Genomic DNA, 26,973 nt, shown 5'->3' with positions numbered 1-26,973 from the left:
ATGACCGGGGGTATCACTAGACTAGCATCCATGGAGCTCAGCATCATAACTTCATCTGCAAACTTCTGATCAAAATTAAGCAAGGGTGAGCTCACTTATGGTCGGGGCTCAGCAAGTGGGGGAAAAACTAATGCAGGTATAACAAGGTAAGGCTAAGGTTGAGCAGTAATCATTTTAGTTGGTCAACATTTTATTAACAACATCTGTCTTACTAATAAGTGTGAATCCCAAGTATTCCCATTAAACAAAGGTATAAGAGTATATCAAAAACACTTAAGTGAAACCACTTAAGCAGACCATTGGCAGATCATCGGATCTCGATTTATTTACATCTTCAAGTTCAATTATCATGTGAGGAGTCCAGGCTGCTCATAACCGTGAGCACGGCTGATATATCAGTTTTACACTCTGCAGAGGTGGTACAACTTTACCCACAAGCCGTGTATCCCCTCTAGCCTGGGTCGGCCAAAACCCGTAAACACTTCCGAGGTGAGTGGCTAGGGATCCACTATGAGGCTTTCACAAAATACACTTAATACGAAGCAACCCGCTAAGGTTTCTAAAGACGATGGTGGTGGCCCCCTGGGTGAGGTACCTTAGCCAAGAATACGTCCCCATGTTAACGTGGGCTGCCAACACCTACCGCTCCCCCTCTTGCCCATATTTCAGGTAAGGTTGCGAGGCACTAAGCATATAAAGCTAGTTACCAAAGCCAGAGCCATGATAGCACTCGTGGTTGCACTGTTTTCCCGGGTGGTCACTCCATGTTCCAATTAATATGCAATAATCTTGTTTAACCATCGGGTTAACAACAATAATATAAACTTACCATTTTGGAACATTAATATCATAAGCGGGAGTGACTGCATAAAGTTAAGTTGTAGCAATAGCATAGCTACGAAGGTAAAGTATAATTCCCAGGTTTAATCAAGGAATAAAGTTGGAAAGGTTATCTAAATAGGTAACCCGTCAAGTTATGCATATATATCCAAAAGAGTAAACTTTATTAAATGTATTGTTTGGGATCAAACAGAGTATGCAGAGGGAGAAGTCCACTTGCCTTGCTTATAGAAAACTTGAGGTTCTTCCACAGAATATATCTTGATTCTCAATTACCGGATCAATCTCTAAACATCACGTAACAAACAAGAAGAATAAACACCACTCAATAACATACAACATTCACCATACGTAAGCTAAAAGAAAGCTTAACGAAAAGAGCATTCGCTTTTCAAAAACGTCGCAAGTAACATTTATAATAAGAGGGTATTCTTTTCAAAAATGTGTGATCTATACTTTAAGACACGAGCATAAAATATCTTAATTAAAATATACAATCATTAGGTTCACCAAATTAATCTTTTATAAAACGTCATACGCGACACATCTAAGATAAAAGGTTTATAAGGTGATAAAACACGTTATAACAATATTAGACCTTTTTAACCTTTTAGAAAAGATATAAGTTATATATCTAAGGTTAATGCGTTATGAAATACATTATTAATTTTAGAAGCATTATGGAACATATCATAAATATTGTTAACCACTCACTTATGATAAATTAAGATATAAGTCTAAATAGGTTTTATGTGAAAAGGTCATTATTATTAAGCACCTATTTATGGAAAGTTATGATATATGCTTTAATAAACTTTTATGTAAGAGACAATGAACAACAATTATATTTTATTTTTATTAGAAAGTACATGTCCTATATTTTATTAAGAAAGCTATATACAAAACAATATACAAACTATCATTATTATTAAAGAACATGAACACTAATTTACTTAGTTTATTCTTTAGGAAAAACTAAGTGACACATATATAAATAATATGAACTAATTTTGATTAAATAATTAAGCCTATATAACCAGTTGTAAACAAATATAAATCTAATTAACTAGGTTATGAGAGGACATAATTACTCTATTATTTATCTTTACATTTAGTTTAGAAACATATGACCTAGATATTTAAAATGAATATTATATTCATTGGTATGTTATTAACTATTATTTTAGTTATAACGACGTGAGCACTTAATTAAGCCACTATATAATAATTAGAAAAGTCATATGACATATTACTTTTAAGTTTCTATTTAATACGACTATTCTTAAATATCTATAATGAACCTTGTTAAATATGATATCTATTAAAAAGGTCATTTTTAAATTAGAACAAACTATCTTTTATTAGTAAGAAACCTATGTTTAACAACATAACTATCAATTTCTTTATTAGAAAATCATAAGCGCCTAGTTAAGTCATTTTAACATTATTATAAATTCTACTCTTTCCTTTCTTTTCTAAATAGAATTTATACTTCTTTTCTAAATAGAATTTATACATATAATTAAAAATTGTTTATTTAATCCTTTTAACATTAATATACTAAGAATTAATTGTAAATTACTAAATGGGACTTTTAATAACATATTCATGGTTATTATGACATAGATAAATATCTTACTAATTCTAGGTACTTAAGTGCTATACTTATGAATTTATTTATCATGAATAGTAAACTATATCCTCATTTGACCGAAAATACGTGGCTTAATTCCTATTTTAATTTCTTATATCCCTATATCAATACTAACCGATTATCGCTCCTTACACTAAAGCAAAATTAACTATAGACATTTCTAGTATGAAAATCACTAAGTTAGTGAATAGTGACCGTGTTCATTTTTAGAACTATAAAATCACACGCATTTTAAAATATTGTCGCGGGGTTCGATTTTGATTACACGTATACATCGGAATCTCTAAAATCATACCCGAATCACCAAATCGCATCATCATAATATTACAATAATAATTCACAAATTTATAAATTCAACACATGCTTTAGAAAATAAATTAATGTTTTGGGTTTGTCATCAACCTTGGGATGAACGGTGGCCTTGGATGAACGTTGATGAGGGGAGTGTTCGACGGTCAAGAGAACGACGAGGTCTGGACGGGGTTCAGGGACGTCTTCGGCGAGCAGGGGAACAGGCGCGGTCGTCGGTGGACGGCGAGATATAAACTCCGGCGCGTCACCACGGCGAACTCCGGCGAGGGCGTGCGGATGCGGACGGTCCGGCAACGAGCTTCACGACGGCGATTACGTGGGCGACGAGTGGCAACGACACAACAATACGTTGTCGCGAGTTGATCAAAGACGTGGCTCTGCGCAGTGGGCGAGCAAGGAGCGCGAGAGAGAAAGGGAGCTTGGGAGGAACAGAGGGAGATCCGTCTCCAATTTATAGAGGGAGAGGAGAGGGAGAGAGAAGGGTGCCGGAGAGAGGAAACGGTGGCTGGGTCCTTCAATCGGTCATTAATAGCGCCGGTAATGGGAGAGTTAGTGGGGAGGGAGAAACGGCAGCCGTTAACGGCTCGGGTCCGGTCGCTGCTCGATGTCGCGGCGTCGGGTCGCTTGGCGGCTGCGCGCGGTACAGGGGTTGCGGTGTGGGAGCTGCGCACGGTCGGGTCGCGCGGGACGTGGGCGCGGCGTCGGTCGCGGACAGGGCGGTTGGTCCTTGTGCGGCTGCTGGCGCGGGGCAGCGCGCAGGGCGCTGTGCTTCTGGCGTCGGGCTGCTCCTGGCGCGACTGGACATCTCGGTCGGTCGAGTGGGGCAGCGCGCGGGCTGCGCGGCCCGGTCGGCTGGGCATCGGACGGGGTCGCGAGCGGCTCGGGGCGCTGCGCGAGGGGCGCAGGAGCTCGGTCGGGGAGGGCGAGCGGCGTCCTGGCGGGGCTCCTGGGCAGGGCGAGTCGGACGTCGGGGTGGGTCCTAGCGCTGCTCGGGATGGCCGGGGCGTCGGGCGGCCGAGTTCCTGGGAGAGAGATGCGAGGGGAGAGAGAGAGAAAGCAGGGGGCGGCGCTTGGGCAGAGGAGGCAAGCGGCTAGCGGCATCCATTTTCTGAGCGCTGTGAACGGAAGAGAATCGGCTTGGTGGAGAGGAAAGGCAAAAGCGTTGGATGGGACCCACCTGTCATTGAAATGAAAGCGAGAGGAAGAAGCATGCGGGAGCCTGGGTCTATGCTCATCATGTCCCTTCGGGAGTTTTTTTTAAAAGAAAAAAAAATCTTTTTTTTCTAATATGTTTTTCTCTCCTTTAGAGGAAAAAAACTCAAACTATAAATAAACTTGTATATTCCAAAAAAATAACATTTCTGTAAATAAAATACCCAATTTAAAATACATAACTTTAGCGCAAATTCCATTATTTAAAAACATAAATATTTCCATTCCACTGAAAATTAATAATTCAAACAGCGTTGTTTGCAAACGATGGATCTAGGGTGTTACATGTTTAAGGGTTTGATCGGCCCGAGGCAAGAGGGAATCACGACTTGTGGGTAAAGTGCGCAACCTCTGCAGAGTGTTATGAAACTGATATATCAGTCGTGCTCACGGTTATGAGCGGCCAAGGGAGCTCCATTGATTAGAGATACATGATTAGAGATACTTGATTAGAGATACTTGATTAGAGATACTTGATCAGAGATGATTGGTTTACAGGTGGTGATGAGGATGATGGTTTTGGTTATGACTATGGTAATGGTAAGTGGTATTCTTTCCGTTTGGGAAGGGTACATTTGGTTAATAACTTGGGTTAATGCTAAAACCTGGCTTTCTACTAGTAATAATAATAACTTGATCAACTAAAAGCAACTGCTTGACTAAACTCCACATAAAGCTAGTCCACTACAGCCAAACGAGACATTTTGCTGAGTATGTTGATGTGTAGTCACCCTTGCTTTACACACCAAACCCCCCAGGTTGTCCGCGTTGCAACCACTGCTCAGGTGAAGATGAAGTCGTGGAGGAGGACTTTCAGGAGTTCCAAGAGTACGATGAGTTCTAAGCGTGGGTTAGCGGCAAACCCCCAGTCGGCTGCCTGTGTAGGTTGTGTGTATCTACGTTTTTTCCGCACTTTGATTATTGTTAAAGACTATGTGGATGTCTCGGACATCATGATGTAATCGACTATTATACCCTCTTTTATGTCATTATTTTAGTACTGTGTGATGATGTTCAGTTATGTAACTGCTGTGTACGTGAATTGTTGATCCTGGCACGTACATGGTTCGCATTCGGTTTGCCTTCTAAAATCGGGTGTGACATAGGTGGTATCAAAGTCGTGCTGACTGTAGGACCGCTAACCTAGAGTAGAATGGTCGTTCTAAGGATTATAGACCCCTATTATCACCTTGATTTTGGTTCCCTTCAAAAGTTGGTCATATCGACCAAACCTATGTTCTACTATATATTATTATACCTTGCTGAAAATTTTGTTTTATTTCAATTCCTCATTTATTTATGGTCTACTTGCTGGTCATATTAGTTTTGTTCTCACTTTTGTGCTTACGGTGACTTATGTAGATGGCTCGTCTTAGACACACTGCACAGAAGTCAGTCATTCCTTTCTTGCCTTCTCGTCTCCCTGAGCGTCCGCTTCGTCATCCAGTGACTGGTCAGTCTAGCCACTTGGAGAGGCTGCACCACCGCCTGCACGAGGAGCAGGAGCGTAGACGATAGGAGCTGAAGCAGCAGGGCTCTTCTTTCTCGCTTCAGCAGGAGATAGAGTTTGTGAGGAGCTGCTCCCCTATGCTTCCGTTGGAGGCGCCCCCTGCACCACCACTGAGCACCCCAGCCGCTGGAGTAGCTGCTGGAGGAGACCCAGACGACGAAGGTGGCGACAGCAGCTCGAGCCACAACACTGATCTTTCAGAGGAGCAGGAGCTGGAAGAATGGGTTGCCCGACCCATCACTCGCGACGCCGCTCGCGGGTGTCACTTCCACGATGCGTTCGACACCTTGCTACGCCAGGCACTCGACCAGCGCACTTGGTCTATCGAGTATCGCTGTGTTATCTTTCAGCTTAGTCATGGGGTTTACCCGGACTGTTGTGAGGCGACCTGCTTGGTGCGCCGTCCGGAGAACAGTCTCCGGGGTGCGGAGGTCTGCTCAGAGCACTATTCTATCTCTGAGCGGGACTCAGCTGAGGTGGCCATGCAAGATGCCGCACGGCGTGCGCTTTCACACTACTGCTCAGTGCTCGGTGGGGTAGCCAATGGTCTCAACCTGAAGTATTACCCCCGCCGTCCATCTGGCAGCACAGGAGGCGTGGTTGTCTCACCTGTCGATGAGGACAATCCTAGGTTGAGTAGCACCGTCAACCTAGCCGCCGTGCTAAACATGGAGCTGGACCATGCATTAGATGAGCTGAGTAGGGCTCGTGCTGAGATCGCCCAGCTGTGGGCTGAGCGCGTAGAGCATCGTCACCTAGAGGATGGCTCCCCCGCTCCCGTCGGGACTCAGCACTCGTACCGCTCACCTCAGTGTGGACACCATGCTTATGGTAACCCCGACTGCAGGACCAAGATAAATTTAGAACCATAGAGCGTCAGCGTCAGATCTTGTAATTAATGCAAAAAATATTTATATAGAAGCTATAGTCTTAGCATCAGTCTTACTCTTAGTTAGTCTTAGTTAGACAGGGTAGTTTGCTTATCCTGTGCCTTTATGTTTGTCATGATGAACTATGTTGGATTTGGATCTTTGTAATGACTGTCACCAGGGTGTGGGTATCCCCTGCACTTTGGTTTACCTGTTAAATGTTAATAAAAAATAGTTATCTAGTTGGGAAGCCCTTTTGTTCTACTTTCCTCTTTATCTGAGAAGTTGTGTTTGCCTGTGTTGGAAGTCAGTGAAGATGCTCATCTGTTCAGTATTGTGTAAGAATTCTATACTCTTTTCTTATGCTGCAAGCTTGCAAGATCAGTTCTGATGTGTGGTTGCATTCTGCAGATGTCAGACAACAGGCGCAGAGGAGGAAGGCGTGCTCAGTAGGAGCAGGCAGCCCCGCAAGATGAGGCACCCCATCGAGCAGATATTCTTGATGTTCTTGATGCAAACTCAGGCAGTTCAAGCCATTGGTCAGACTCTGGCCGCCATTCAGCAGCAGTAGCAGCCACCACCTCAGCCTCAGATGCCCAGAGACAAGCGTGCTGAATTCATGAGAGGTCATCCCCCAGTGTTCGCTCACTCTTCGGACCCCATGGATGCTGAAGATTGGCTGCGCACTGTGGAGCGGGAGTTGCACACCGCTCAGTGCGACGACAGAGAGAAGGTTCAGTATGGTCCCCATCTGTTGAGAGGAGTAGCCCAGTCTTGGTGGGAGTCCTATCTCGCCACCCATGCCAACCCCGAAACTATTACCTGGGAGGAATTCAGAGACAATTTCCACCAGTACCATGTTCCCGCAGGTCTGATGACAGTAAAGAAGGAGGAGTTTCTGGCGCTCAAGCAAGGGCCTATGTCTGTCAGTGAGTACCGAGACAAGTTTCTGTAGCTGTCCCGCTATGCTCCCGAGGATGTCAACACAGATGCCAAGAGGCAGTATCGCTTCTTGAGAGGCTTAGTTGATCCTCTGCATTATCAGCTAATGAATCATACCTTCCCCACATTTCAGCACCTGATCGACATAGTGATCATGACCGAGAAGAAGCTCAAGGAGATGGAGGATCGCAAGCGCAAGATTGGTGGACCTCAGCTTGGAAGCAACAATCGCCCTCGTTTCTCAAGCAACCCACCTCAGCAATTCAGACAGAACCATCGCCCACTTCAACAGCAGTAGTTTCAGAGGCAGTACCCCCAGCACCAGTAGCAGAATCATCAGAACAACCAGTCAGGAGGAGGTCAGTTCCAGAGGCAGAATCAGCAGGCACCTCGCCTCCCTGCCCCAGCAACCAACCAGAGCAGTCAAGCAGCCCCAGTTCAAGGTGGAAGCAGAGCATATTTCCATTATGGAGAGCAAGGCTATTGGGTGATGCAATGTTCGAAGAAGGCATCCCAGCAGCAATCAGGCCCTAGTGCACCAGCAAAGCAGAATGTGTCTCAGCCTGGAGCAGGCAACCGCTCTTAGCTACGCTATAACCATGGGAGACTGAATCACTTGGAGGCTGAAGTAGGTTAGGAAACCCCTGGCATGACAGTAGGTATGTTTCCAGTCGACTCTCATATTGCAGAAGTGTTATTTGATACTGGAGCAACACATTCATTTATTACTGCATCATGGGTAAAAGCACATAATCTTCCAATCACTACCATGTCAACCCCCATCCAAATTGACTCAGCTGGTGGTAGAATTCGAGCCGATAGCATTTGCTTGAATGTAAGTGTGGAAATAAGGGGGATAGCGTTCCCCGCTAATCTCATAGTAATGGGTACTCAGGGAATAGATGTCATCCTAGGGATGAACTGGTTAGATAAGTACCAAGCAATTATCAGCTGTGATAAGAGGACAGTTAAGTTGGTGACCCCACTAGGAGAAGAAGTGGTAGCCGAGTTAATCTCACCTAAACCAAGGAAAGGAAGTTGCCATCAGATGGCTATTGATAGCAAGGAGCCAGATTCACTCGAGATTATCAAAGTGGTGTCCGAATTCCCAGATGTGTTCCCGAAAGTTGAGTTTGCCATAGAGCTTCTTCCTGGCACCGCCCCCATCTCTAAAAGAGCCTACAGGGTATCTGGACCAGAGTTGGTTGAACTCAAGAAGCAGATCGATGAGCTGTCAGAGAAAGGTTATATAAGGCCAAGCACCTCGCCTTGGGCTGCCCCTGTCCTGTTCGTGGAGAAGAAAGATGGCACCAGAAGGATGTGCATCGATTATCGAGCTCTGAATGTGGTCACGATTAAGAACAAGTACCCCTTGCCCAGAATAGAAGATCTATTCAACCAGTTGAGAGGAGCCAGCGTGTTCTCAAAGATAGATCTAAGGTCAGGTTATCATCAGCTCAGGATCCGACCATCCGACATTCCGAAGACGGCATTCATTACTAAGTATGGGTTGTATGAGTTCACTGTTTTGTCTTTTGGTCTAACGAATGCACCAGCCGTCTTCATGAATCTGATGAACATTGTATTCATGGATTATCTTGACAAGTTTGTGGTGGTATTTATTGATGATATTCTTATATATTCTTAAAGTGAAGAAGAGCATGTGAATAATTTGAAGATGGTATTGCAGAGATTGCGAGAGCACCAGCTGTATGCAAAGTTGAGTAAGTGCGAGGTCTTGATCAATGAAGTCCTGTTCTTGGGTCACATAATTAACAAAGATGGATTAGTTGTGGATCCGAAGAAAGTGGCAGATATTCTGAACTTGAAAGCGCCAATAGATGCCCGAGGAATTAAGAGCTTCATTGGAATGGCCGGATATTATCGATGATTCATTGAAGGGTTTTCGAAGATCGCGAAACCGATGACAACTTTGCTAGGCAACAAAGTGGAGTTCAAGTGGACCCAGAAATGCTAAGAAGCCTTCGAAGCGCTAAAAGAGAAGTTGACTACAACACCTGTCTTAGTCTTGCCTGATGTGCACAAGCCCTTCTCAGTGTATTGCGACGCTTGTTACACTGGCTTGGGATGTGTGTTGATGCAAGAGGGAAGAGTTGTGGCTTACTCGTCCCGACAGCTGAAGGTTCATGAGAAGAATTACCCAATCCACGACCTAGAGTTGGCAGCAGTGGTTCATGCACTGAAAACATGGAGACACTATCTGTATGGGCAGAAATGCAATGTTTACACCGACCACAAGAGTCTGAAATACATATTCACTCAGTCGGAGTTGAACATGAGACAACAAAGATGGTTAGAGTTGATCAAAGACTATGAGTTGGAGATTCATTACCATCCAGGCAAAGCGAACATAGTGGCAGATGCTTTGAGCAGGAAAAGTCAGGTCAATATGATGGTCGCTCATCCGATGCCTTATGAGTTGGCCAAAGAGTTTGACAGGTTGAGCCTCGGATTTCTGAACAGTATGCGAGGAGTGACAGTCGAGTTAGAGCCCACCATAGAGCGGGAAATCAAAGAAGCACAAAAAAATGATGAGAAGATCGGTGAAATTCGGTAGCTAATTCTAGAGGGCAGAGGCAAAGACTTTCGGGAAGATGCAGAAGGTGTGGTATGGTTCAAGGACCGTTTGTGTGTTCCCAATGTCCAGTCTATTCAGGAGTTGATCTTCAAGGAAACTCATGAGTCAGCTTATTCTATACACCCTGGAAGTGAGAAGATGTATGAGGATCTGAAGAAGAAATTCTGGTGGTACGGAATGAAAAGGGAGATCACAGAGCATGTGGCTATATGTGACAGTTGTCAAAGGATCAAGGCAGAGCATCAGAGGCCAGCTGGATTGTTGCAACCGTTGTGAATTCCTTAGTGGAAATGGGATGAAATCGGGATGGACTTCATAGTCGGATTGCCTCGCACTCGAGCCGGCTACAATTCTATTTGGGTAGTGGTGGACCGCTTAACAAAGTAAGCCCACTTCATACCTGTCAAGACTAACTACAACAGTACAGTGTTGGCGGAGTTGTACATGTCCCGGATCATTTGTCTTCACGGTGTGCCAAAGAAGATAGTGTCAGACAGAGGAACACAATTCACCTCTCATTTCTGGCAGCAGTTGCATGAAGCTTTGGGTACACATTTGAATTTTAGTTCAGCCTACCACCTGTAGACAGATGGTCAGACTGAAAGAACCAATCAAATCCTTGAAGATATGTTGAGAGCTTGTGCGTTGCAAGATCAGTCCGGATGGGACAAGAGATTGCCTTATGCAGAATTCTCCTATAACAACAGTTACCAGGCCAGCTTGAAAGATGTCACCATTTCAGGCGCTTTATGGAAGGAGTTGTAGAACTCCGTTGCAATGGGATCATCCTAGAGAAAAGCAAGTGTTTGGGCCAGACATTTTGCTTGAAGCTGAAGAGAACATCAAGATGGTTCGAGAGTACCTGAAGACAACGCAATCAAGGCAGACACAAGATGGAGAGAGCTGAGTTTCGAAGTCGGAGATTTTGTCTACCTGAAAGTATCACCGATCAGAGGAGTCAGAAGATTCGGAGTCAAAGGCAAGCTAGCACCCCGCTATGTTGGTCCGTATCAGATTCTCGCAAAGCGTGGAGAAGTGGCCTATTAGCTCAGTCTGCCAGAAGGTTTGTCCGTAGTGCACGATGTCTTCCATGTGTCTCAGTTGAAGAAGTGTCTGCGTGTGTCAGAAGAGCAGTTGCCAGTGGAAGGTCTAGAGGTCCAGGAGGACTTGACCTACATAGAGAAGCTAGTGCAGATTCTTGAGACTGCAGACAGTGTCACCCAGAGGAAAACAATCAGAATGTGCAAGGTCAGATGGGATCACCACTCTAAGGAAGAGGCAACCTGGGAGCATGAAGATGATCTGATGGCCAAATACCCTGAACTCTTTGCTGGCCAACCTTGAATCTCGAGGGTGATATTCTTTTAAGGGGGATAGGTTTGTAACGCCCTGAATTTGGGGGTAGAAGTTTTTCTTCTTTTTACTCACCAAATTCAGGCGTTACTCTCTTTTCTCTTCCTGTTTCGCTCCTTCTTGCCAATTTCAAAGCAGTGTAGCAACTGGTGTCCGTATTACGTGTGAACAAAAACCTAAGTTGTCATGGGTGTTGCATCATGCCGAGGCATTTTTCTTGTCTGATGTCGTGTTTAATCGCGTGTGTTGCCCAGTCTTGTTTCGCGAATCGGATTCTGATCGATGGTTGTGCGTGTCATGGGTTTTTGCATCGCGACGCGACCCAGCCCGACCTTGTCGGCCCGCTTTGGCCCGCGCGCCCCCGGCGCCCTGCCCCTCCCCCATGCGTGCCCCCCTCCCTTCTCTCCCTTTCTCTCATTTGATTTTCCCGTGCAGCAACCTCCTCTCCTCCATCTCTCTCTCCCCGTGGTGCCCTAGGTTTTGGAGAAAGTGATCGCCGGATTTGGACCCCTGAGGTGAGCTCCCCTCCCCTCTCCCTCTCCCTCTCTCTCTTCCCCTCCCCTTCTCCTCCCCTACGCGTGACCCCTCCCCCGCCACCTCGCACGCGTGGCCCCTGCGCGCGGCTCACCTGGTGTGCGGCCTCTGCCTCCGGGCAGCGTGGTCCCCGGCGCAGCCCCTGTCCGGCGCACGGCCCCTAGCCCCTAGCAGCGTGGCCCCTCGTGGCTCGGTGTTGCCCCTCCCACGCCCCTGGCGCGCGGCGGCGCCCCTTCCCCGGCCCCCAGCGCACGGCGGCGCCCCTCCCCCGCCCCCTGGCGCGGCACGCGGCCCCTACCCCGCCGCCTTGCAAGGCGGCGCCCCCTCCCCTCGGCCCCCTCGCGCGGTGGCAGCCCCTCCCCCCGGCTCCCCTGGCGCGGTGTTGGCCCCCTCCCCTAGCCCCCTGGCGCGGCGCGGCCCCTCCCCATGCTCCCCTCGCGCGGCGCGGCCCCGCCCGGCCCCCGGCGTGGCCCCTGGCCGTCACGCGGCCCCTGGCCGTCGCGCGGCCCCTCGCGGCTCGCCTAGCGCATTCCCGCGCGCAGCCCCTGCGCGCGTGGCGATCGAATCTCGGCTTAATTAGTTTTTTTAAATTTAGTTTAATGAACGTGCTGCATCGCACGCTTCGTCACGCGGCGAATTAGTTGATTTCAGATTCTATTGACGTGTTGCGTCGTGCGCTTCGTCGCGCGACGATTCATCCTAATTTCAGAATTATTTAATGTGTGGCGTCACGCGTCCAGTCACGCGACGTTTCGTTTTAAATTCAGTTTAGATGGCGTATGCCATCGTGCGTTTCGTCGTGCGACGCTTAACGTCTCTTTATAATTAATACAAGTGCCTCGTTCCTCGCTCCATCACGCGACGAGTCGTTTATTTCTTAATTCAATTTAAGTGTTGTGTCGCGCGTTTCGCCGCGCGACAATCCTTTTAATTTACCTTTATCTGTTCATAATAATGAAACATGGAACATGACTTTACCCTATGCTAAACACGATTGCTAAATTAATACCGTTCTGTTTAGACGAGTATTTTAATTTATAATCGTGTGACATGATCGCCTGTCGGCCGTAGCCTCGACCGTTACTTTCCCTTCCTCGCTTAGTCGTAGATGTGAGGCCTGCGTCGAACGTCTGTTTATTTACTACAATCTATTGTTTGATGTACTGTTCTTTTGTATTAAATTTGTGGAATGCATGTCTGAAACTCGTATAGATAACAGTCCGGTTGCGGAGTCCGAAGAACTCGCAGGAGAAGACCCTGAGTAGCAGCTGGTTGGTGGAGGCAAGTGTCCCTTGACCCATCTATGTCCTACTCATTCTTATAATTCATTCCCCGCATTTACACAGTTTATACCTAAGGATTGACTAGCTTTTGTTTATCTTGTCCTTGTTTACCTATTTTGGTTTAGCTATATGCTAGTGCTTCACATTAATCAATGAACATGATGATATTATCTATGATACGTTGTTTTCCCTTTTGACTATGATGGTGGTACTGTGACATTTAAGGGGCTCAAGCTGTTTCTCGAGTGCCTCTCCATAAGGACTGGTTTGTTAGATGACCGCCCGGGAAAACAGTGCAACCATGAGGGTGGTGTGGGACGCCCTTAGCTGAGTAATTAGAGGAACTGGGGTGTAGTTCGCTTCGCCGTCGTGTCGTTAATGGGGCTCGGTGTATGCGGCTCGCTCGCCCCTTGGGGAGGAGTGCGGTGCATTTAGGAAACCTAACGGGCGGCTATAGCCCCAGGAAATATTTGTAAAGGCTACGTAGTGAGACCCTGCCTAATCACCTTGGTAGTGTTTAAGGGTTTGATCGGCCCAAGGCAAGAGGGAATCACGGCTTGTGGGTAAAGTGTGCAACCTCTGCAGAGTGTTATGAAACTGATATATCAGTCGTGCTCGCGGTTATGAGCGGCCAAGGGAGCTCCATTGATTAGAGATACATTGATAAGAGATACTTGATTAGAGATACTTGATTAGAGATACTTGATTATAGATATTTGATCAGAGATGGTTCGTTTACAGGTGGTGATGATGATGATGGTTTTGATTATGACTATGGTAATGGTAAGTGGTATTCTTTTCGTTTGGAAAGGGTACATTGGGTTAATAACTTGGGTTAATGCTAAAACCTTGCTTTCTACTAGTAATAATAATAACCTGACCAACTAAAAGCAACGGCTTGACTAAACTCCACATAAAGCTAGTCCACTACAGCCAAACAAGACATTTTGCTGAGTATGTTGATGTTTACTCACCCTTGCTTTACACACCAGACCCCCCCCCCCAGGTTGTCCGCGTTGCAACCACTGCTCAGGTGAAGATGAAGTCGTGGAGGACTTTCAGGAGTTCTAAGAGTACGATGAGTTCTAGGCATGGGTTGGCGGCAAACCCCCAGTTGGCTGCCTGTGTAGGTCGTGTGTATCTACGTTTCTTTTCCGCACTTTGATTATTGTTAAAGACTATGTGGATGTCTCGGACATCATGATGTAATCGACTATTATACCCTCTTTTATGTCATTATTTTAGTACTGTGTGATGATGTACAGTTATGTAACTGCTATGTACGTGAATTCCTGATCCTGGCACGTACATGGTTCGCATTTGGTTTGCCTTCTAAAACCGGGTGTGACATGCATTCTATCTTGCAGGGGCATTCGGAGCTGGCTGTTGTTGAGCAACTTTCTTTGGGCAATGATTCGCCCAGTGGCCTTGTTCCCCACAATGGAAACATCTGCGACCTCCTCCTTGCGCTAGAGCTGCTTGGTTGTTCTGGTTGGTTGCTGGGGCAAGAAGGCGAGGTGCCTGGTTGTTCTAGCGGTACTGTTGCTGCTGAGGTAACTGTCTCTGGTACTGATGCTGGTGTTCTTGAGGGTGACCTTGCTTGAACTGTTGAGGTGGGTTGCCTGAGTAACGGGGACGGTTGCTACTCCCAGCCTGAGATCCACCAATCTTGCGTTTTTTGTCCTCCATCTCCCGACGCTTCCTTTCAGTCATGATTGCTCTATCGATCAAATGCTGAAAGGTGGGGAAGGTGTGGTTCATCAGCTGACAATGAAGGGGATCAACCAAACCTCTCAGAAAATGGTATTGCCTCTGTCACACCCGGTTCTGGGGGCAAAACTGAATGCATAGCATATGTGGGCCAGGATCCATTTTCCACACATATGTTGACGTCACAAGTGTAATATATCAAAAGACAATGCAATAAAGGCGTAAACAGAGTAGAGTAACTTTATTACATCATCTGGATCATAGTATCTTAAACAAGTACCATAATCAAAATACGATGGAATTAAACATGGACACTCTTCCACAGGAAGGTGACTGGCGCATCATTAGATTCAAAATCCATCAATTATCCTCGTTTGGGCAAAACAAGGCCCTACTTTCAGCGGAGGGGTATGGAGCTTATATTACTCACACCCATGTGCCTGCAGTAGGGATTACAAGCACTGTAGGAGAGGGGAAGTCCCCAAGTCCCTAGAAATGATTGAGGCAAGTGCCAATATTTAAGTTCGAGTGGAGAACTAAGTATTCGCCAATGTGCTGCTCGTATGGTTGTCTCCTGTTGTTTTCCGTCTGTCCCTTGGAGGGACCCTACTGCCCTATTTATACACAAAGGGGAGCGTCCACAGTGAAGTTGGGTGTTGTATCTGAAGGAGAGATATTGTGGCGCTTTGCAAGCCGACGTGACGGTGCCCTATGCTGTTGACTTGCGTTCGCCGACTTCCCATAGAGAGCCGAGGCAGAGGCCGAGGGGTCGTTCGTACTCCCGATCCCCCAAGGGAGAGGCTGCCCATACCGTAGTTGTTTGTAACAGCGTCGGGGTATGGGCCAAAGGCTGCTTACAGGGTGTGTCAGTGTCCTTGCATGGGATGACGTCGAGATTCCCTGCTACATTTATCAGGATCAGAGCCCCTGCTCAGTCGAGGCAGAAGTCTTCCCGAGGTATTAGGATGAGCCATCCCTTGACGTGCACCATAGTGGGGCGAAGTGGCCGTCTGCGGGATTCGTGGTGTAGTAGGTGGCCGAGGCCGAGCTCGGGTGAGGTGGAGAATTCGCCCGAGGACCGAACTCGTCGTCGAGCGAGGCGGAGAGATTGCACCCGTGGTCTGAACCCTGCTTCGGGAGAGGCGGAGAGATTGCGCCCGAGGGTAGGTCTACTCTGCCTATCATATTAGGTGTCCCATCGGAGGGTGGCAGGCGGCATGCGCACACTGTAGCGTAGACGTAATCATATTGTTGCGCCAGACGTGATGGCTGTCTTGTCCGCTACTGTGCGCTGCTGCCGCGGCGTGGGGTAGGTACGCGCATTAAATGCGGGTGTTCCCTCCCTGTTTTTGTGTGCTGCTATCTCATCTGCCCGAGAATGGCTCGGGTGAGACAGACGGAGCGGCGGTGACCTCGGGCAAGGCAGAGTTCTATCCGAGGTGAGGGACTCTCGGGTAGATGCCTCAGCTTTAATTCAGGTATCCTTAATTATTACCCCGGACAACATTCTCTATGCCAACAGATAGGACGAGTACTTTGGACACTTATTCAACATTGCTATCTGTTGCTGATTTGTGTGCCACAAATATATAATAGTGAGCCTTCCCAAAGCTCCACCTTTCTCTCGAGCAGAATAGGTACTCCTTTGCAATCACACCCACGCTCTTTGGGCTGTCACACCAGCCACCATTTGCCACCTGCAGTGCTGGTAAGAACCTTGTAAGAGCGAGGTAAGACGCTTCATAACTTGTGTTCCACCACCATCCTTGAGAGTAGTTGTATGATTCACACCTTTAGCTTGTTGCTTTGTTTTTGTTTTGTACTAACAATAACAGGAACATTTCATCTAGAGCTCCAGGACATGATGAGAGCTATGTGTGATGCACTCAACATGAACACTGAAAGGTTGAAGAGAATTTCAGGACTTGTTGAACAGATGGACATGATGGAGACTCATCTACCACAACCTACAACTTCTTCCACAGGTGATTGTATTCATGCTTTTCCATCCTATGATGGTATAGACGCTAAAAAATATATTGAGTGGGAAACTAAGATAGATTGTTTTTTGCAAAATATTTTAAGTGTGAACGGAAAAAGATCAAAACGACAACTAGTGTTTTGACCCATTCTTCTTTATCTTGGTGGGAGTCTTTAACTCCATATGATAAACCACAAACTTGGGCTAATATGAAAATGCTTATGAGAGAACGATTTGTTTCTTCCAATGATGTCATACCTTCAAATAAACTTGAGTTAGCTTTATTACATGATGATTGTACTAGTAATTCTTGTGATAAAAAAGAGTTGGGTGATGATTCTTCTATTACTTATATGCCACAACTTGAGCACAAACTTGATATTGTTTCTTCCAATCCTATTAGTTGTACTGAAATAAGAACTTTCAATCCTATAACTAGTGTGTATGATGAGCTGAAATTGTTATCTTCTTTAAATACTTTGGGCTATATTTTTGATGTTCTATGTAATCTAAATAATTTAAAGGAGAAACTTTCTTTTAGTGCTGATTTGCCATGGTTATCTAAACATACATATCATGTTATTGGAAGATATAATTGGAAAGGGGACTATATGGTACATCGAGTATATATTTGTTCAAATATGAAATATCCTTTTGGCATGAAACAAGATGATCAAATAGAGGGTTGTGTTAAAGCTAACTATATCACGTCCAGTTCCACTTGTCCTTCTTTGTATGTTTTGCAACAACAGGGTCAAATTCAAGAAGGGGAGCAAGGCTGGACGATGTCAAGACCTACAACAACATCTTATGCAGGCACCAACAACTTTGAGTCGAGGATGACTCAAAACCAAGAAGGGGAGAATTGTGGCGGAACCGCCCGAATTATTCCAACTTAACTGCCTAAGTCCAGCCTTAGAGGCTAGACCACACTTAAATAGGAATAAACCGTCAGTCCCTCGGATCTAGTCCGATAAAGCCACTTAACCAGGATCAAATACCACTAGCTCACTCGAAGGTGAGGCACAAAGAAATACAATAAAGCATAATACCACAATTTTAAGGAGTATCATTAGTGATTACATTATCGAAGTTTTAGAAATAATAACCATAAATTTTAATGTGGCAGAAATAACTAACGGAGAAAACCGAGTAACATGGCGAAGCCTGGCCACGCTACTCGTCCTGGTCCTCTCATGCGAAAGCAATAATCCTCTCGACCGTCTATCCCGGTGGCAGGGATGAAGGCCAAGTCACACCATCAACCAAATCAAGGAGGTACCTGCAAAAATTATGCCACAAGCAAGGCCGAGTATACTAATACTCGGCTAGACTTACCCGGTGTGAGGAGTCTACTCCTCTACCTCTAGAGATGCAGCTGTTTGGATGAGGGGTTTGGTTTGCCAAAAGCACTAGCTGAGTCTAAAATCAAGTTTTAGCTTTTCAAGTTTTAGTATGATCCTTTTTAAACTAGATGAGTACCTAGCTATTCATACATGTTACCAAACATTTTTATCAATCAACATCTTTTTGCCAGTCACCTCCTTTCCACTTATTACTCAATGCAGTACAATGGATCAAGTAGTCTCATTAGCTGCGAGAAGCAGACGATTCGAATCGAGTTTTTAAACCTTGCAAGGTAAACCTAAACACACAACGTGGCGAGGCACTCCATCCCCACACATATCAACTGTCCCCATCGATTCCCCGTCAACAGAACAAGGCTCACCGCCTTGGCGTACAATGCATCACTGACCCCGACTGCCATCGTGCAATGACCGCACTTGTACCCACCATAACTGGAATGGGAGACTACGTCTCAGGTCGTGTGAGGGGCAAAGTCTGCTGCCAGGTTCACTCAGGTACTAGGCTTACTGATTTACCATATTTCTCGGCATGTGCTTAGTACGTTCAAATGCTTGACACAGGTATCCACACGTTAATCCTTATTCCAATTTCGTCTCATAGACCACGCATCCCCATGGATCCGTGTCCATAGACTATCATCATTCTGTTATCAAAAATGGATACAACCAATTCCTGACCTCGCGCGAGTGCTAGAAAAATCACTCGACTTCTACTGAGATCCCTAATTAGCAAAGCAGCTCCTCGACCTAGCATACTAGTATCCATCTCAAAGGGGATCCAGAGTTCATGCAACTAGGGTTTCAATCAACTCCTACACTTAAGTGCATAGTACAAGCCTACAAACATTAAGTGCAGTAAAATAGCATATATGTAATGGTTATGCATAAAACCGGGCTTGCCTTCAATTTAACAATTAGATAGTGTTTGTTGGGGGATACTCGCTTGGCGAGCATCCACTGGTTAAGTCCATCATTCTTCAGGTCGTCCACCAACTGCATCTTGTGGTTGGCACCACATCACTTGCACGATCGTCATCTCTTGGTCCTAAATGGGATGCAAGATGCATATGTATGAATATAATGAAAGTATCACAAAAGTAGCGCAAGATATACAAAGACACAGTGGCGAACTAAACATTAATTAGTAAAACACTGCAATGACTATACGCAAGCGCTAGCTAGTCGTACGTTATCGGCGTTCATCATTAACACCATTAAAAAGACGACGACATTTTAGATACTTACGCAACACAATACTACATCACAATTAACTAGAGAAAGAAACATATAAAAACATGACACATATGTTATCTCAAGCTTAGCCATTACCAGTCTATGTCCGTTAAGTGCTAACTAAGCATTTTTAGCCAAAAGGGTGAACACACTTGCAGATTTTTGGACAGCAATACAACAGTTACTTGTTTTAATCATAACTTTTCAAATATTAATCCAAAAATAGCAAACTAGGACTTTCTGGAAAGTTTAAAAAGTGATCTACAACTTTGGTATTGTCATCACAACATGATTCAATACTTAGAAAGGTCAAAAAGTGCTAACACATCAGCTCTGTCCAAATTTGGACAGATTCAGACTAGCAACTTCAAAAATTCACAACTAAAGATTCAGACATCCAAACAAATTGATCCTAGACTTTTTGGAAATGTAATAAAATTGTCTGCATATCATTTATAAACATCTCAAGGTGATTCAATATTTAACTAAGGATAAAAGACACTAGAAGACTTTACTGTCCAGAACTGGACAGATTCAGTCTTCACATTTTTATACAACCATAACTTAATCTTCAGATCACCAAAAAGAGTGATCCAAGACTTTTTGGAAAGCTCAGCAAACGTACTACACAACTTTTATACTCACCAAGAAGTGTTTCAATGTTTAACTAAACCAAACAACACAGTTTTCGAAATCTGTTCTGACGGTAGACAAAACACAACAACCAGTTTGTAAAAGCATCTACAACTTTCTTATAACGACCATGAACAGATTATAATATTAATTGAAGCAAACAATTCAATCTCTAAAATCTGTACTGAAATTGGACAGATCGAGTTACTGAATTTGCGAAAAGCACAACTTCTAATCGATCAGACTTATGGCTGTCAAATTTTAACACAAGTAAGATAATAGAGTTATCTACAACTTTCTTGCGACCACCAATAACTGATTTCAACATTAATTTAAGCAACCATTGCAATTTCTGAAATCTGTTCAGAAATTCGACAGATTCAGATCCTGGGCGTGTGAAAAGCACAACTCCTAAACGATCAGATTTATGGCTGTTATATTTTAGTAAAAGCAAGATAATAAGGTTATCTACAACTCTTCTATATGAATTTTCTACAGAAAACATGATTCAGTTCATCAAACATACAACACGAGGAAATCACTGCGTGCAGTCCAAAACAACAATTAATAAATTTCTGCTCCTACACAATTCAAGAGTTGTCGCGTTCTAGAGACTTGAATTATTCTAACACTTTACCATTTGTTAGAGTTAAGACAATTGAATGAGGACCACGAGTCGATTTACAATTTATTTGCTACAACATTTTTATAAACACTCATATTCACACGTATTTTCGCACACCGACCAACTCATACGGATCGTAAACCACTAATATCCAAATCGCAATCACAATGCATTTACTTCCCAAACCGTGAACACATACATGTTTATCAAATGAACAGAACATTTCAATAATTATTCTAAAGCAACTAACTTCATTACACAACTTGTATCACGATCCTACTTGATTTACTTGAAGTGTCTACTCGAAATCGTGAGCACAACCATACACTATATGCGAAGCATAATTTAACGAACGCATAATGCGCATTGACACGACTTGACTTATAACTATAGAGAAAGCGATGACTACTTTGGCATGTCACCACCTCGCTAATTAAGCCAAAACAATTTCTACTTGTATCGATCGAACATTCATGTCGAGCACACTTTATATTACCTTGTCTCGCATACAACCATGTCGTGGCGTGTACTTGAGACACTTCCATTCAATTCAACGCAATCACTACTACAACGCATCCCGGCACACATAATCATCCACCGACTCACCCTTCGCATAAATGAGACAGACATTTTTAATTCTCTTCACCACACCAGACAAGCACAACTCGACTGCCCCCCGCCCCCAATTTTTCCTACGCAACCATGCCACCTTTTGTTATGCGTTCTTCTCTCATGAAAACTCCGCTCCACACATTTTCATATCCACGCACATAATTACAAACGCATCCTAGACATCGATCTCCTCCTTAAAATTAAATCGAGAGACATGCACACATGTACATACACGGTACCAACCAATTTTTACAAGTAGAACAAACCACAAGGAAAATAACCTGAGCAAAATGGGACTAGTCACAGGGGGCTGTCCACATGGCTCGACATTTCGCCGAATGGACCAGCGCGAAGCGCGACATCGACCACTAGCTGCGAAAACACACAAATTTGTTGGCAGCAATTCATCGAACATCACACACATCGGAAAATAAACATTGAGGACAGCGGGGGGGGGGGTTCTCACCACGGGTTTCAACAGCGTCGCGGATGGGGCTGCGCAGCGAGCACGAGAGCGATGTCACGTGACGAGGGGAGTGGAGAACGAACGGGAGGGCTACTGCGCTGCTGGGAGAGGGAATTAGGGGCGCTGTCCTTGGGAGGGAGAAGAGCTCCTGTGCGTCGGGGGGAGGCTGCTCGCCATGGACGATGGCGGGTTCGCTGCGGCTGCTATTTTGTGGGAAGAGGGGAGGAGCAGGGGCCTGGGGCGGCATTGCTCCTGCTACTGTCCATGGAAGAAACAAAAAAATGCAGGCCGCAGGGGACAGCAGGGGGTGCTTCGGTGTGCTGGGGAAGAGGGGCGCCCTGCCCAGAGGAGACTAAGTCAGCTTGCTGGCTTGAGGAAGAAGAAGGGAAGGAGGGGTGCTGGTTTGAGGGAGCAGGAAGGGCGCCGAGCCAGAGAATGGCAGGGGTCCGGCCATGGCGACAGCGGCTCACCTGCTCGAGCTGGGGGCCGATTAGGGAAGTCCGGCTGCTGCTGCGCGAGGGGCTTGGGGATGGGAGATGCTGCTGGAATTTCTGGGCGCCATGGAGGAACGAAGCTCGGCCGTGCATGCGGACAAGGCGCCATGGCTGCTGGAGGCGCTTGCTCCAAGGAAGCTCGGCCAGCGTCCAAGCAGGGAGGTGGAGGCCAGCGCCCATGGAAGAAGAAGAGAGGCTGCTCGCAATGGGAGGGGCGTGCAGAGCTGCTGCTCGGCCATGGGAGAAGGGGTGTCCGCGCCTTGGACAACAGAGGGAAGGAAGGGCGTCGTGCAGAGGAAAGGGATGAGGTGCGCCATGGAGAGAGGAGCCAAGCTCCATGCTTGCTGCCGTGGAGCAAGGAGGAAGAAAGGGGCGCCCTACTGCTAAGCGTGGGAGAAGAAGACAGGGAGCAAAGGTTGTGGCGGCTGAAAAATGGAGGGGTGGGAATGGAAAATAGCCAAGTGCAAGAGGAGAGGGATCCTATTTATAGAAGAAGCCCTAGGGTTAGGGTTTCTTAGTGGGCCAAATGGGCTGGGCTTGGCCTGGCCCAAAACACGTAATCGGGCTACGCTAAATATTTTCTGGAATAAAAATGCTCCCACGGAATTTGTCTGTACGCAAAACAGAGTGAACTAGAGTTCGGACGAACAAACGATTAAGTCGACCAAGAGTTTGATTTGACTTCGCTCAACAATAGTTCCCCACACATGATTCGAAAATAAATTATCTCGGGATACGACCGGTGTTGGGGACTTGTTCTCAAATGCTATGAGTTAAGAACAAGGCAACACAAAATGTTAAATGTTAATGTCCTTCGTCCTTCGAAGCATTATTTCCCTTAGGATATAACGATCTTCGGACGAAGGTTATGAAGGACATACCTTCATAACTTTGACATGTATAAACAAAGGATGAAGCTTATGAAACATAGAAAAACAACATAAACAATTATATGACATTTTAATATAAATATTTATTATTAAATAATAATAAGAACATAAGAATAATATCAAATTACATTTGTACCTTGATCTTGACAGAAGGCAAAGGTAAAAGTAAGATGCGAAAGAGTGAACAGTATAGGGGTACTATTCACCTGTTTATAGGCACAGGGTGCAGCCTGTGTAAATTTACATTCATGTACTCCACAAATGTTTACAATCATAACACAGGTTAACATGGGCCGATTGGTCATTTCATCTCTAAGTCGATGCATCTGGAAATACGCTACGAAGCTCCCTGATTGGTAGCTTCGGCATTGTTCCTGCTCTGGCCTTCCAAAGGTGTTTCTTCTCACTGGACCTTCGGTGATGAAGAAAACCCCCAACAGTAGCCCCTTCACGGTGCCAGACCGTTTTTCGTAATGAGCTCGACCCGTGAAAAATTCTTTTAGGCTTCGGAATGCCGAAGGTCCGAAAAACACCGTCCCTGAGCTCGTTGTCGAGAAACGATTTAAGTATTCCTAGTGCAAGGTGGTCCCACCATATGACGGGTATGCACGATCTGGTGATTCTTCTTCTCGCGCCCTGCGGTCCACCGTTCAGTGAATGCGAGCGACTGTTCGGCGGGTGCAGGTGGCTTGACGATTCACCTTCCCACCTGCAGCACTATATACACAGACGGGTAGGTGTGAAGTTACCATAACATTCATTACTATCGCACTGTTGTGCTGCTGAGAAATTTGACCATAGCCGAAGCTTATTCTTCGTATTCTCAATTAGAGCATCGTCTTGTTTTTTAGCTTCATCAAAAGAGAGAGCTTCGGCAAAATCAAAAAGTAATCAACTTCGTCAAAACCGCGAGAAATCCAACATCAAATGGCCAAGGTGCGTTCAACTGCTAGAGTCACACGCGACGGGGAGGAGGCCGAAGCTGCCGAGACCGCCCCATTCTCCGAAGTAATGAGGTAGTCGGGACTGGTTATGATAGAGGGCGCCTCTGACGAAGGTGCACCTGCTGCCGAAGCTGAACAAGCAGATATTGAAGAGGGTGAGGCGGAAGAAAAAGAGATAGATTATTCCGTCATGCCATCTAAACCCAGCCACCTAGAATTTGGAAAGTCTACTGTCTCCGAGGCCGATATGCCCATGATGACAAAGCTAGGCTACTTCGGGGAAGCCGAGAAGAAGCTGATTCGTTTTGGCGGAGAAGAAATCACTCCGAAGCCAGAAAATGATGAGGTGATAGTTTTTAAGAGCTTTTTCAAAGCAGGGTTGAGGTTTCCTCTGCATGGAATGATTGCGGATGTTTTGAAAAATTTCGAAATTTATCTTCATCAGCTGACTCCTAACGCTATCGTTAGGATCAGCGTCTTTATCTGGGCTCTTCGAAGCCAAGGAGTGGAGCCGCTTGCCGAAGCCTTCTACCGGGTGCATGAACTTCACTATCATACGAAGGCTAGAGAAGATGGTCTACACGAGAACTTCGGCTGCTATAATTTTGCCTACCACAAAGACATGAAGACACTAGTGGTTAGCTACCGCACCAAATGGCCAACCGGTTGGAAAACTGAATGGTTTTATGTTAAGGTTGATGAGAAAAAGGAGAAGCTAGTTCAGAGCCCCCTGGAGCTAAACTTCGGGTTAACTAGGCCCCAGTGCCGCATGACGCCGGGATCAGCATGCCCAGATGCTGTGGGCAAATTTAGAGTTGTGTCCGAGCATATCGAAACTAGGGATTTGGTTCAGGAATACTTAGCCAATAGAGTATTCCCAACGTTAAAGGAATGGAGTATGTCGAAGCTTAAAGGGAAGAAGAAAAAGAATGAACTTGTTCGACTGCCCTATCATTTGAAGTTCAAGAAACACTTTAAAGAACCCTGCCAAGAATGGTTGGATACAATTGAAGTTATGTGCAATGAAATCTTGGGCAATTATACGAAGAAAGAAGATCAATTGATGACGGCAGCCTTCAGCACCCGACCGAAACGAAGGCTGAACCGAGAAATGGACGCTCTAAAATTTGAATATCCAGACTATGAACGGTTGAGCAAAGGTGCCGAAGGGCCAAAACGAAAAAGAGCTATTAGTGTTATGCAAAGACAAGCTGCCAGAATGATAAAAGAAGATGAAAATTTGGCAAAAAAGAAAAAATCTAGTCCTGAGCCGAAGGTGACCGTTTCGAAGAAAAGAAAAGCTACGGCTCCGAAGCCAAAAGCTAATTTAGAAGAAGAAGTTCCCTCAACACCTTCTGCCACTGACGCAGAAGAAATTTTAAAGGCAATGACCGAATCTCTATCTAATAAGCTAAGCCTGCTGGGACCGGAACTGATGAAGCTTTTACAGAAGAAGAAGGAACCTTCGGTTGCCGAGAAGCCCGCTGAACCAAAAAAGCGAAGGATTATTACTGTCATTGAGGCTATTGAAGAAACATCGTCGTCGACCTCAGCGCTGAAAACAGCAGCCGCCGAAGCTGCTCCTGCCGAAGCTTCTACTTTCGAAGCTGCAGCAGCCGAAGCCACAAATTTGGAAAACACGCTTACTGACATTGATAAAATGATTTTGAATATGGCTGAGGAAGAAACTGCTGCAGCTACTGAGGAAACCCCGGCTACAGTGCCTGAAAAAGAGAAGGAGCTTGCCGAAGATGCTTCGGAAGAAAGAAATTTCAACTTTCAAAACATAATTGGGCAAGAGTTGTCTAAGGCTGAAAAAGAAGAGATGAGGGACTTTGCTATATCTTGCGAGTACCAGCCAGGGCGCTGCTCTTCGGTGGTATAGACAAAGAGAGCTTAGGTTGCCTTCGAGACCGGACTAGGGCGAAAGTTGTCAGCACTTTATCGAAAAGTGTTGGCTTCCCGAAGCTCGAAGTCGATCTCAGCAGATAGCGACGGCAGCATATCGCCGGTAGCTTATTTTATTCTAACTTTAAGGTAAAATTCTTCTCTTAACTTTTTTATTGTTTTGATATGAAGATGTTTTCTGATGAAAGTTATTTTGTCAGAGCCTACTACTGAGCAAAACCTTGAGGATGCAACAAGACCTCGAGGACAAGAAAAACAAAGTTATAATTGAGGGCTTAGAGAACAAGATTAAAGATCATGAAGCTACCCTAGAAAAGAAAGACTTCGTAATCCAAACAATGGAAGGTTCACTAGCAGAAGCTCAAGCCGAGATCACCAGATTGAACAGTGAACTTTCCATGAAGTCAAAAAACTTTGAGCAAGAGAAGAGATATTTCAAAACAAAACTCGAAGTCGAAGTTGAAAAAAGTTTAAATCTGCAGAAATCACTCAAAGATATTCAAGAAAGATGTTTAAGCTTCGGCACCTGGTGCATTCAATGGATGAAGCAGGTCTTCAACTTAGTTGGAGCCAGTTCCAAAAAGTTTAAACCTTCGGTTGAAGACCTGCTGGGCACATTTGATCATATTGAAGGTGAAGTTGATGCCCTCGACAAAGTTATAGCTGGACATGGTGACTTTTGTGCTCTGCTAGCTTCTCGAGGCACAGCTGTTGCTTTCATGAAGGCTGGCTGCACGCATGGAAATATTGTAAACAGACCAAACTTCAGCCTGTCACTAGGAGACTTAGATGACATCCCCGGCCTGGCCCGAAGCATCAGAAACAGATTCGTTACTCAAATCTGGGCAAAGGGCAGGCGAAACATGGCTGGTGACGAAGCTCGAAGTCACCTTAAACTGGTAATAAACTCATACCTTGTGCTTACCTTTTCCTTGAAACTTGAATCTACCTTATAACGCTTTGATATGTACAGGATGATGAAGCCGAGGAGCAATGAGCCGA

This window comes from Zea mays, chromosome 5 (assembly GCF_902167145.1).
Source record: "Zea mays cultivar B73 chromosome 5, Zm-B73-REFERENCE-NAM-5.0, whole genome shotgun sequence".
Classification (NCBI taxonomy): Eukaryota; Viridiplantae; Streptophyta; class Magnoliopsida; order Poales; family Poaceae; genus Zea; species Zea mays.
The sequence above is the reverse complement of the archived record's forward strand: the minus strand, read 5'-3'. Positions refer to the sequence as shown.